At 50.4% G+C, this 12560-nt stretch overlaps 1 protein-coding gene across 2 annotated transcripts in view; it reads left to right on the plus strand.

The window, feature by feature from the left end:
* Ksr2 (kinase suppressor of ras 2) overlaps positions 1–12560 on the plus strand; it is a 367151-nt gene that overhangs the window by 91294 nt on the left and 263297 nt on the right. The gene's annotated exons all lie outside the window — the stretch shown is intronic.

The raw sequence follows: 12560 nt of genomic DNA on the forward strand, positions 1-12560 counted from the left end.
AACCTCATAAGTGGGGTGTGGTGGTGCATGCCTATAACCCCGGCACTCGGGAGGTTGAAGCAAGGGGATCTGCAGTTCAGGATCGTCCTTGGCTACTCAGAGAGTCTGGAGGCAAGGTGGGATACTGGAGACCCTGCCTCCAAAGAAAAAGGGAGGAAACTCACGGTATGAGCGGATCATTAACTGTAAACAGCTGAAGCTACAACTTGTTACAAATATCAGCACTGTCGTTTCAGTTCTCACCACAAGGTGGCGCCGTCGACAACAGGTCTGGCCCAATCTGGTGGCTGCTAATTCTTATTCTGATTAGTCAATAGGCAACCCACAATTATGATTTACGGGGTGTCTGTTACTATGCCAGGAGGGCGGAGGACCCGGTAGTGAACTAGACAGAACAGGTTTCCAATGTGCAGGCCTGACGAGTTCAGCTCCACTTTAAGAACCCGCGTTAAGAACAAGACAGTGTGACCCCAGGAATAGCTTCCTGCCCAGGAATGTGCTAACCCCGCTCCTCTGCCCTGGCTCCTACTCAGGATGCTGTCCCCTTTGTCCCATCTTCTTCCAGTCCTGAGAACTGTTGTCTTAGGAGGGTACATCTGTAGGATGTCACAGGAGGAGACGTTCACCCTGATGGACATTGCTTTCTGGAAAGTTCCCTCTGGATTGCTGTGTTCTTAGCTCTCTGAGGGCCAGATGGCTTCTCAACCAGGTGTCTTCTTGTGCATGGTTTTGACCCAGCTGTGCAGTGACAGGTCTGATTTACACTCCCCCCTCACCTCTCCCCCTCATGCATGCACACATGTAGAATGTGTTCTGGTACACAGCAGAGTTGTGTTTCCTGACACGGGACCCAGCCTGGCGGGCATGGCAGGGAGGTGGGTATTTCAGATTCATTCCTATTGTGTTCTGTGGTGTTGCCATTTGTATATGTGTGGTGCTGGGGACTGGACCCTGCCAGGCAAGTGCTCTACCATGGAGTCACAACCTCATTGTATTCTGTCCCCTGTACCGAATGCTGGCCATGACCTGACACTCACACATGACACGTAGGGGCTGTGAGCTATAGCCTGAAAAGATAACAGTTTACAGGTCAGAGGGATAGCTGAGGGTCCAGTGTACTGAGCGCTCCTGGTTTGTTTCCCAGTACCCACAAGGTGGCTCACAACAGCCTGTAACTCCAGTCCTGGGGGAGCTGATATTTTCTTCTGGTCTCTACAGATTCCTTCACAAACGTATCATAAATTCAGAGAAAGAAGAAGTGGGGCACGAGTGCCTGTGCATACACACACACACACACACACACACACTCCAAAATACACATCTTACACCTTTAGTCCCAGCACTTGAGAGGGCGAGGCAGGTGGTTTGAGTTTGAGGCTCTTGAGTTTGAGGCTAGCCTGGTCTACCTAGCAAGTTCAGAATAGCCACGGCTACCTAGTGAGACCCTGTCTCAAAAGCCTAAACCAACAAAACAACAAAAGTAATCGTAAAAAAAGGAAAAACCCTACCGATGTCGGTCCTGGTGCTAGATCCACTCCACCTCAGGTCCTTCTGAAGTTCCCATGGCAACAGCGTGCTATTTCCCGCTTCTTGTGAGTCAGGACTGAGATTTGGAACAGCAGTGGCTATGGGGTTGCTGTTCTGCCCAACTCCTGTGGCACACTGGGCCAAGGTCGGTGCTACTCCTCTTGGGGAATGATGACCCACCGGCTCGGGGTTCCTTGCCACCAGCCCTCCCTTCTGTGGTACCCGCAAGGTAGCTATGTCATGATAGCATATTTTTGCCTATCACTGGGCACCCCTCCCCCACAGGACTGTGCACCCCCTGTCTGTTATCAGCTCTCAAGGGAAAAGTTAATATCTAGTACACAGTAAGAGTTTAATAAGTGATTTGAATATCCTCTTCCCCTGGCTTGGCCCATGCCTGACCCAGCAGGAGCTTGAGGCGTGATTCTCTCCAGGGACTGAAGACACCTATGGAGTTGTCCCCTGCTTGGACTTGGGTCCCCATTTCCTTTCAAGCCCTAACATGTGTACTTCAGAATTACTTGTATGTTAGTGTATGTGCATGTGTGTCACACACACACATCTGTGTGTATGGGTGTGCACATCTGTGTGTGTGTGTGTGTGTATGCAGACACCTGTGTGGTACCCAGAACTCAGAGGAAGGTCTCTCCCTCTCCACCTGTTCCTTTGAGGCAGGGTCTCTTGGAATCGGGGACTCACTAGGCTGGAGCCAGCAAGCCCTAGCTGTCCTTTCTCTGCTCTCCTCAGAACTGGGGTTCTAGGCATTTGCCTGACACCTGGTTTGTTACCTGGGAGCCGGGATTTGAACTCCAGTCCCCCTCCCCCCCAATTTCGGCGAGCATTCTGCCAATGCAGTCCCTAAAATCTTGATGTGCCACTAATTCTGCGGCACCCCAGACGAAGTGCGGGCATCCTGTGTCAGGCTTGCCCCACCCCCCACCCCCTGCCCAGAGCTCCTTGTTCCTCCCCATTCACAGCCTCAGACCCAAAGCCCCCTCCACTCCAGAGACCCTTTCTGGACCCCACAGACTGAGCTGACCCCTGACCCTTACATCAGGGACTCTCGAGGACTGACGGTAGAGCCCTCCCCACCTCTCCTACCCCTTCTAATCTTTGGAGCAGGACCTTCCTGTTGTAGGCAGCTGCTGCCCTAGGCATCCTGACCTGGTTGAATTAATTCATCTGCGTTGGAGAAAGTGCCAGGGAGAGCCGCACGCTGTGCCTGGCCGTACATCTCCACCAGGGGGCAGCATCGAGCCAGCCACCATGGCTCCTTCCTGTTTTTAACACCCTTGTACTCTCAAAAATTGTATCTACTTCCCCGAAGCTTCTGAACGCCTCGGGTCTGTATGGTCTAATTTTTTTTTTCCCCAGCCTTCCCGTGTAACTAAAAAGTCTAGTCTCAAATTAGTAAGCGGATGCCTTACCCACCAGACTCCTCCCTCCCAGTGACTGCAAAGCCCCACGGGGAGCAATCTGGACCCTCTGCTCTGTCTCCCGCCTGCTGCATCAGCCCAAGCCTGAAACTGAAGATCACTCATTCACTCACTCAACACAGAAGCCTCTTCAAGCCAAGCCAGCTTAACCCCATAAATCTGGGACGTCCGGAAGCTCCAACATTCGATAACTCCCGGGATAGTGCTGGCCCCTGCCACACGCCCAGTGCTCTTTGCTGGGTGGAGATGTGTCGGGAAGAGAGAGTGGTTTTGTTCTGTGTGGGCGAGGACGGAGCAGGGGCAGTTTCCGCAGTAGCAGCAGGCACAGTACATGGCGCAGGAAGGGTGCATCATGGGTGGAGGGAAGAGTGGAGCAGGCCACAGGGTGGCAGGACCTTTGGGATGGGGGTAGTGGTGACTATCACATAAACAGGGGACAAGGTGTGCCACCAGCTACTTCGCTCCTTCTTTTTCTTTCTAAGTTCTTTTTTCTTCCCTCCCCATTCCCTTCTCCCTCTTGCTCCAGCCCAGCTCGATCCGGGCCCCTGCTCGCTCCGGGCCCCTTCTTGCTCTGGGCCCCTGCTCACTCTGGCCCATCTCACTCATATGAGGACATCAGATCTCATTTGGGATGGGTGTGAGCTACCACGTGGTTGCTGGGATTTGAACTCATGACCTCTGGAAGAGCAGTCAGTGCTCTTAACCACTGAGCCATCTTACCAGCCCTCTTTCTAATTTCTTGTTCCTTTAGGTTTTTAAATTTTTATCTATCTTCTATCTATCTATCTATCTATCTATCTATCTATCTATCTATCTATTTTTGGTAACAGAGTCTTAACAGGTTCAGAAACACTGATCTAAGTGCTTACTCTGTATCTGCTGGGTCTCCAGGATTGGTAGCCATTCTCAGGGACTGGGGCTTGTGCCGTGACTTAAAGTGAGTGACTCTTCTGGCAGTTGTGGGGACAAGCAGGCTTTTGTGGTAGCATGGAAGATGGAGAGCCCCTGGTGTGCGGGGGTGGAGGGGGAGATGGGGTTAGGGGTGTACTAAGTAGTTGGTGTCAATCGGACAGAGGCCACTGTAAAGCGCTCACTCCGAATGCTTGTCAGCCACATGACCTCAGACAGACGTGGTGGCTGTAGCCTAGAGAGCATCTCAGAGCAGGGTGGGATGCTGGGCATCCTTCATGGAGCTGGGGGACAGTGCAGAGACGGTTGGAACACGATGCTGCCCCCCAGGTCTTTCTTTGCTGGCCTGTTTGGTTCCCCAGCCCCTCCTGAGTATCAGAGGGTGGGGGGAGAGCTTGCAGCAGGGAACAGGAAGCAGAGAGGCCCTGAAATAGACCAGCCTCAGATGCTCTGTGGCTTCATACCAGTTGGGCTCTGAATGGAGCCCCCAGAAGCCGGCAGGCAGCACCACCATCTCCTTTGACTAGAACAAAGCCTGAAGAGTGGTCTTGATTGCTCCATTGTGTGACTCGCTTCTGACTTGGAGAAGGCTGGAGGAAGAACAGCTTCCCTTCCAAGAGAGGCCTACAGGGACCAGCGTGTGCTAGCATGATGCCATGTCCCTACTCTCAGGGTCCCTCCCATGCATGCAGCATCCCTCAGGATACATGCACACGGTGACAGAAGCCTGTCCCAGACGTACTTCTGTTCCTGTGGCTCATCCACTCACCCTGTCACTACCCACGGGACTGCCTCTGCTTCATCATTGCTGGGGACAGGGTCACAATGATAGTGAATCCCTGCCCCTGGGGACCTATGTTCCTAAGTTGTCTGGTAATGCGGTTCCCTTGGCTTCTCCATAAAGAGCAGTTTCAACTGGAGACTCTTCCTTTCCACTGACCCGTTTGTCACAATGGCTAGTGACTACCCTTTTGACTCTGGACACTTCTAGAACTTTCCTTGTGACAAAGAGAGTCTGCGTGTGGGCACACATGTACGTGTGTGTATGTGTGTATGTGTGTATATGATGTGTGTGTATGTGTGTGTGTATGTATATATGTGTGTACGATGTGTGTGCATGTGTGTGTATGTATGTGTGTGTATGTGTGTGTATGCATGTGTATGTGTGTATATGTGTGTATAAGTGTGTGTACGTGTGTATGTATGTGTGTACATGTGTATATTTGTGTGTATGCATGTGTGTGTATGTATGTGTGTGTATGTATGTGTGTGTACTTGTGTGTATGTAAGTGTGTGTATGTGTGTGTATGTGTGTATGCATGTGTGTGTATGTATGTGTGTGTATGTATGTGTGTGTACTTGTGTGTATGTAAGTGTGTGTATGTGTGTGTATGTGTGTATATGATGTGTGTGTATGTGTGTATGTATATATGTGTGTACGATGTGTGTGCATGTGTGTGCATGTGTGTGTGTGTATGCATGTGTATGTGTGTATATGTGTGTATAAGTGTGTGTACGTGTGTATGTATGTGTGTACATGTGTATATTTGTGTGTATGCATGTGTGTGTATGTATGTGTGTGTACTTGTGTGTATGTAAGTGTGTGTATGTGTGTGTATGTGTGTATGCATGTGTGTGTATGTATGTGTATGTATGTATGTGTGTGTACTTGTGTGTATGTGTGTGTATGTAAGTGTGTGTATGTGTGTGTATGTGTGTGTACTTGTGTGTATGTGTGTGTATGTAAGTGTGTGTATGTATGTATGTATGTGTGTGTATGCATGTGTGTGTATGTATGTGTGTGTATATATGTGTGTATACGTGTGTGTACGTGTGTATGTATGTGTGTACGTGTGTATATTTGTGTGTATGCATGTGTGTGTATGTATGTGTGTGTATGTATGTGTGTGTACTTGTGTGTATGTGTGTGTATGTAAGTGTGTGTATGTGTATGTATGTATGTATGTATGTATGTATGTGTATGCATGTGTGTGTATGTATGTGTGTGTATATATGTGTGTATACGTGTGTGTACGTGTGTATGTATGTGTGTACGTGTGTATATTTGTGTGTATGCATGTGTGTGTATGTATGTGTATGTATGTATGTGTGTGTACTTGTGTGTATGTAAGTGTGTGTATGTGTGTGTATGTGTGTATGTATGTGTGTGTATGTGTGTACGTGTGTATATTTGTGTGTATGCATGTGTGTGCATGTATGTGTGTGTGTGTATGTACAAATGCATGTGAAAGCAGAAGACAACCTCAGATGTCCTGTGTCATGTGCCACCTGTCTTATTTTGTGACAGGTTCTCTGACAAGTCTGGGATTTGCCAACTTGGTTTACCTGAGGTCACAGTGGGTCGTGAGGACCTGGTATTGGGAAGGATGGGGAGGGAACACAGGGCCAGCACTTCAGGGTCACACCTTCCATTGCCCCAAGGGCAGGTGGCCTCCAGGGTGTGATGGGGACCTGGCCAACAGGGACCTAGAATAGTGCAGTGTGCTAGACCCTCGACCCCTCCAGGATTCAGGTAGGAGACAGTTGATCTAGAGCTGGGAGATTGTCCCAGGGGCATTGGCTGAGGGAGCTCCCGTGAGAACCACTGTCAGGAAGCTTGGCTTTCAGAGCTGACGGGGAACTTCCGGAAGGGCAGGGTCTCCATTCCCGTTCTAGACAACTCAGAATTAAAGATGGGAGGAACTTGCTTTAGGCAAGCCGGGTCCGTCCGCTCTCCTCTGTCATCTTGGGCACCTTCAGTGCTTGCTGCCGTCTCAGCTGCAGGATTTGGGTGTAAACGGGTTGGTTAAGGTCAAATAATTTACCCCTCCCCCACCTCCCAGTGACAAACAGATTCTCAGTGCACCCCAGGCTCTGGTTATCTTTCTGGAGTTTTTAAAAGTTTGCTCCCTTGTCTTCACTTCCTCCCTCATATGAACGAGAACACAGGTCTTACCTGGGAAGCTTGGGTTCACTTGGGGACGGAATGTTGCCTCCCAGGCTGTCTTTCTATCTGGGGATCAGGATCACACTGGTGAGCCGCCCAGCCCAGGGCTTCCCTGCTGTCCACGTCGGCTGCCTCCACCTTCTGTCCATCATACGTTGGTCCCTTTCTCTTGCTCACCCATTGCTTTGAAGACGTGAGGACCAGAGGCTTCCCTGGAAGTGCCTCGTGGGAACAAGGCACCTGCCTCCTGCAGCTGTTACCAGAATTTATGTCCCTGGCACCTGGAAGATAATGGTATAAGAAAGGTTCACAACCGACAGTGACCTTGTGCCACGCGGTTGACAGGGGAGGTCTTCGAGGACCGTGAGTTAGCACCAAGCAGTGGCTTACATCTTAGAAAGAGCTGGAGATCTGGGCTCCTGATCCCCTGTTACCTATAACGTCTTCAGTAGCCCATTACAAACTCCCTCGGCTTTCTCCTTGAGCTGGGTCTGCCCCAGGACCTTTGCACATGCCCAGCACAGCTTTCAACGGCTCACTCCTGGAGTAAGGCACCCCTCCCCCATCCATACCCCTCCCTGGCCTGTGCTCCCTGAAGCCAACTTTTCCCCCATGTTGGCAACTCCACACGTTGTTGACACTCCAGGATGTAGTGGCTTAAAAGCTGCCACCACTCCCAGGTAGCCCTCCTGGATCACACCCCCTCCAGCCCTCAAAGCTGCTATTTTGTAATCTGTTTGCTATATAAATCCCCCATTTCAGACTGTCATTCTGGACACTAGGCTCATCCCGCAAAAGCAAAAAACAAACAACCAACCAGCAACAATGTCGCAAGTGTGTATGCGCTGTGCTCGTCCAAGCTGACTTTGAAAGTGATGTCACTTAATTTTATCCTGCCTTCAATTCTCTTTTTTTCTGTAAGAACCAAGGAGCAGGGAGGTGACACGCTGGTCACTCAGCGACACAGTGCTTATCCCAGTACGTTTATCCCTTTTTACCTCAAACTATTTAACGTAAAAATAAAAGTATTGAATGATTTGAGAAGCCAGTGAACTCATTTGGTTCCACCGAGGAGCCTCCCGTCCGGAGGGCAGAGGGAGGTAGGAGGTATTTGCATGCTTTTCCTGGGAGAGAAGAGAGGAGAAGCCTTTTCTGCATCAGTGTTGGTGCTGGGACAAAGGACAACCAAATGAGGGCATCCTCTCTGCTGGCCCATAGCCTGCCATTTGCTTCTTAAAATTAGCTTTTATTAGCACGTTTCCATATATTTGTTTTGAGACAGGGCCTCAGGCTATCCTCTAACTCTTAATCCTCCTGCCTCAGCCTTCCGGGTGCTGGGACCACAGGCATGCACCCACAGGTCTGACTACTGTGTTTTTTACCATTGACACCAAAAGTGTATGGCGTGGCAGACACTGCGCACCCCACAAGCCTGAAATATTTACTATCTTTAGAGGAAGCATTTGTTAACCTTAAAAAAAAAAAAAAGGAGAACGTGAGAAAAAAAAGTGTTAAATAAAATACACACTAAAGCGGGAGGGGCTTGGGGGTGATATGGAGAAGGACTTCCTTTAGCAGGAAAGCCTAGGGAGGTGGTGATGAGAATAGTGGGCTGTGGTGTGTAGACTGTTAGGCACGTGGTGTGCTGCATCGGGTGGAGCTGGCGTTCACGGGGAACTTCAGATAAATGCTCAACGGAGGCAGAAATAAGGAACAAGCCCAGAGAGGTTTATAACTTGCCCTGGGTAACACAGCTAATACCAAATAGAGGCCCCGTGTAAATCTCATCCCGTCTTACTTAGGGTTAATACTGCTGGGCCAAACACCAAGATTACAGGCAGCTCGGGGAGGAAAGAGTTTATCTGGCTTACACCTCTACATCACTGTTCGTTACAGTGGGAAGTCAGGGCAGGAGCTCAAGCAGGGCAGGAACCTGGAGGCAGGAGCTGATGCAGGGGCCATGGAGGGTGCTGTTGACTGACTTGCTCCCCATGGTTTGCTCCGCCTGCTTTCTTATAGAATCCAGGACCACCAGTCCAGTGGTGGCTCCACCCACAGTGGGCGGGGCCCACCCCACAATGGGCGGGGCCCTCTCCCATCAATCACTAATTAAAAACATACCCTACAGACTTGTCCACAGCCCAATCTTATGCAGGGGTTTTCTCAATTGAAAGTTCCTTCTTCTCAGACAAATCTAGCATGTATTAAAGTTGACATAAAACCAGCCAGCACACACCTCAAGCGGGTGCTTCCACGAAGTAGTGGTCTGTGACCCTCAGAACAGAATTCTCTAGCGTGTCGAGGTGCCAGGGACGTGGATGCCACGTGGATAGAACTTTCTGAATGTCATTCCCACTGGGGAGCCCCTTGTTCCCCTTGGGCAAATGTAGGCTGCATCCCTAAAGGGATTTTGGAATATGGGGCCACCTCACATCCCCACAGGAAGTCTGGAACTACCATTTCCTCCCACCCCCGGAGAGAAGCTATTGAGCTAGGTTGGCACATTGAGTAGGGGGTGACCTCCTACCCCTTGGGAGCAGCACTCAGTGGTAGCGGCATCACCTGAACATTTTCTTTGTTTGAGCGTTTTTTTTTCCCCCTCCTGTTATGTCAGTTACTTTGTGGAGAAGAGATGGGGGGGGGGGGCTTGCTTTGCTTTACAGCCAGATTCCAGGGCACCCTGTGAAGTAGCTGATAGACTGTGAGGTATTGCCTCTCAAGGGGTACCTTCCAGGGATCTTGTGCCTGCATCAGTGCAGTGAGCCACAGAAGTGAATGGCAGGCCTGTATGTGTGCTTTGTGTATTTGACCCTAGCAGGGTCAAACGCACCGAGGTGCTCTCGTGATGGTGCAGTACCACGTATGGCCACCACGAGGCGCTGTCTAACAAGCTTCCTTTGGCCTGAATCCGGAGTCCCTGGAAGAGATGTATCAGCCTGTGCAAACTGGAACCGGGAGTTAAATCTTCTGAAATCGGGAGGGGAGGGGTAGGGAATGGGGGGGAGTGGGGGGGGGACTGAGTTCTGGGGTTGGGGGTAGGTTGGATCCAGACACAGCCGGATGTAATTCACAAACTGAGCTTCCTGGTATGCTGACACCCAGGAGTGGGTTCTGCAATTTGGTCGCTTCCCCGCTGGCCCTGCCCTGGTATGCGGATGTCTGAGCAGGTTTACAGCTTCTGACCACTGTGGTCCGCTCAGAAGGGACCTTGCTGTCACTCACTCCCTCTCAGTATCCTGTCACCCAGGTCCTGTGATGCTTTCCCTGCTCTACTCTCAAGGCCAATTAAGCTGTGAAAAGTAAGTGCCTTCCCGAAGGCACCAGTTGATAATGGCGGAGTTGAAGTGGGCAGGGAGGAATTTGGGCAGTGGCTTTTTTTTTTTTTTTTTTTTTTTTTTTTTAATAGGACATCGGAAAGAGCGCTGGAAAGAGCCGAGGGTGGGATGGATCTGGGGCTAGCTCCAGCTGTGGAGACGCTCTCCCAGAGAGCCGGTCAGTAGAGTTATTAGGGAGAGAAGAGAAAAGCCTTAGCTTCAGTGCTGACCTGTACTTTAGCCTGTTACACGGGGGCTGGCGTGCAGATTACAACAAAAACCAAAATAAGCAAAAGGGGATCGATGTATGCGCGGGCAACTCAGGCCCAGTTTGGCAGAGGCAGGGGGCTCGTACCTTCTTTTACCTGCTCTGGCCAGCCTGTGGTTCTGTTGGATGTATGTCGGGGGCTTATTCCTTTCTGAGAGGGTGTGTCTACAGCTGGAGCTAGCCTCAGATCCCACCCTCGGCTCTTTCTGGCTCTTTCTGGTGTTCTATAAAAAAAGGAGCCACTGCCTGGGATGTATAGTATGGCCTCTTGCTGGCCCAGCCACTTCTAGGGCACATGGAAGGGCCTCCATCTTTGCAGCGAGTATAATCCCCTGTAGGCTCTTGGGTCTCTGAGCTGTAAATCACAGACTTTTTTTGTTGTTGTTGTTTTGTTTTGGTTTTTTTCAAGACAGGGTTTCTCTATGTAGTCCTGGCTGTCCTGGAACTCACTCTGTAGACCAGGCTGGCCTCGAACTCAGAAATCCACCTGCCTCCGCCTCCCAAGTGCTGAGATTAAAGGCATGCGCCACCACTGCCCGGCTTTTTTTTTTTTTTTTTCCTTTCATCACAGACTTGAAGAAAGTCGACTGATCAAAATTCCTCCCTTGCACCTTGTCACCCCAGACCTGTGTCTGCACAACCTACCTGTAGTGGGTTTTTAGAAGGCGGTTTCGTCCAGGGCTGAACTATCCTGTGAACTTGGTAGAGAGTGGAAGCCCGTGAACTTACTGAAGCCATTTCCCTCTGGATGGAGGGAGCACACTTGAGCCCCTTAGTGTTTTTAGAGCAGAAGAAAACTGTCGGGAGCCATAGTTGGTCTTCTTGTAACATATCTGCAAAGTCGTTTATGGTCTGTCACAGAGGCTGTATTTATGTCTCCAGAGGGAATGTGTTTCAAGCCTAGAAGACTTGCAGGCTGGGGACTGTCAACTCATAAGAGGGTCCTTCTTGTTCTGGGGACAGGTGGGGGATCAGGACTCAGGATCAGGGTCACTGGCTGGGAGATGTGGGGCGGGAGGTGTTCCTGGCGTTCCTGGGTAGCCGTGGAACTGTCTCTGTCATAGTATCTCCCATTGTTGTTGAGCTTGGGTAACAGTGAGGGGAGCTGGGGTTTACACATTTATAATTTCCACCCATGAGGTGTCAGCAGGGCCTATCCCTCTCCATCTCAGTCCTGTCGATCAAAAGCGCCTCCGAGCGCCCAGTGATGAACTGCAAGCCCAGCAGGCTTGGGAGTCCTCAGTACCAGGAAATGAAGGCGTGGGAGTGAGCAAGCAAACAAACACATCCCAGCATCAGCAGCTCTTCTTGGGGGAAGATCACTGTGGTTAGGACCATGGACCGACTTCTCCTAAGTGCTGTGGGGTTTCCGCAGCTGCAGGATGATGCCGGTGACCAGGGAAGATGACAGCTGAACTACTCTGAACCAGATGAAAGCCAGGAGATTCCGTGGGAGCCGAGGCTCTGTCAAAGGCATAGGAAGCTGTAATTGAGTTGGTGTGAAGGCTTGTGAGGGCCAGAGTCTGGCTTTCCCAGGGGGTCATCGTCCAATTAACAGGAAGCAGATACAAGCTGGGAATTTTGACGCACCCCTCCCATGCATGTGTGTGTACATGTACACAGGCATGCAACATGTTTGTACATATAACTACACATACATAGATGTGCAGACACTTAGCCATGCACACATACACAAACACTCAGAATGTGCATATGTGTGTACATGAACACACATGCACACAGACACAGATAATCAACATGTAGACACATACCATCTATCAAATTTGAAGATATACAGCCCCAGGTAGCTCAGAAAATGAGGTTGAAATGGGGCCAGGGTGTTGGGAACCTGTCCAGGCCACTGGCCACCCTGGGTTTAGTGTCTTGTGATACTCCTGGAGACAGGATGGGTCTCTTGAAACCCTCCCAACATCCCTGCTGGGAATAACCATGCCAAGCCTTGGAGCAGGGACTCTGGCTCACGCTTTGAACTCACTCATCACTCACGTGGAGGCTGGGGTATCTCTTCACACTTTCTTTCTCTGCTTTGATCCTTGGAAATGAATTTCTTTGGGTTATAGCCCCTCCCCATTTGGCTCAGCACAGCGTGTTAAGGTAGCAAGCATTAACACAGTTATCATCAGTATACGGAACGGTAA

The sequence above is a fragment of the Arvicanthis niloticus genome, chromosome 24 (assembly GCF_011762505.2).
Source record: "Arvicanthis niloticus isolate mArvNil1 chromosome 24, mArvNil1.pat.X, whole genome shotgun sequence".
In the NCBI taxonomy this organism is placed as follows: domain Eukaryota; kingdom Metazoa; phylum Chordata; class Mammalia; order Rodentia; family Muridae; genus Arvicanthis; species Arvicanthis niloticus.